Raw genomic sequence first — 1,000 nt, 5'->3', positions numbered from 1 at the left:
CGGCCTTCGCTGTTGCTAGTGCCGGTTCGGTTCCTGTGTGGGTTACTGTAAGTACACCGCCGCACCATTTTGCTGCTTTCAGTTGTGCTGCTGTTGCAGCCGAATAGCCGCCGCCGTCGCTGCTAGTTAGTTTGCATGTCTTGGTTTCCTTCAACGCTTGCTTGTTTCCAAAGTTAAAGTTATCTTTTTCCAGAGTTGATAGTTCGTCAGTAGTTGTTTTCGCTCTAACCGCTTGGGCGAAACAATCACCGAGATCGGAATCCTCGACTTTCGTGTCGTCGCTGCAGTCCTTAATTATGCAGACGTTGTTGGTACCTGTGGTGTCGCCGGTGCTTGTGAAAATCGCCACAAAATCGTCGATTAGGCCCGGTGCGTATGCTGATTTTGCTGCTGGTTCCTGGAGCCTCTTCTGCTATTACCTTTAATTCGGATTCAATGCGGTGAGGGCCGTGTCTGTGAATGCTTTGAGCGTGGCTAGTTGCGTTGAAGGCTGCGTTTCCATCACCTGCACGGTCGCTATTTTTTGGAAAAAAAGACTATATTCCGCCTGCCATCCTGCTAGTTTGGTTATTCTGTCCGTCAGTAAAGTCGCCACAGTTTTTCCAGCTTTGGATGCTTTGCAAAGTTCTCTTAGTGCTATGAGGTGCGCCGCTTCTTGCGGTGCCACCGTAGCTGTTCTGCTATTGTGGTTTATTATCAGTTCATATGCTAAAATTAGGATAAGCATCGGCATTCTGTATGTTTTTCTTGCCTACTTAAGTTGGTTCTTGTAGAAGTTACCGTTTTTGGCAGTAGAAAAGATTGTATGGTTGTTATGGGGCGTCACTATCGAGTTTCTGTCGGCTATCTGCCGGAGCTGCCACCGCACGTGGCTTCGCGTGTATTTTTGAGGTATTCTTTATAGTGAATCTTTAGTGATATCGGAGGTGAGGCTTGGCACTGCACCACTCAGCGCGTGTTCCATGGCCTGTCTTGATTGTGTCAATGAGTAGCCCACTTA

Source organism: Trypanosoma equiperdum (genome assembly GCF_001457755.1).
Source record: "Trypanosoma equiperdum strain OVI genome assembly, contig: ctg_428, whole genome shotgun sequence".
Lineage (NCBI taxonomy): Eukaryota > Euglenozoa > Kinetoplastea > Trypanosomatida > Trypanosomatidae > Trypanosoma > Trypanosoma equiperdum.
This window is presented reverse-complemented; position numbering follows the sequence as displayed.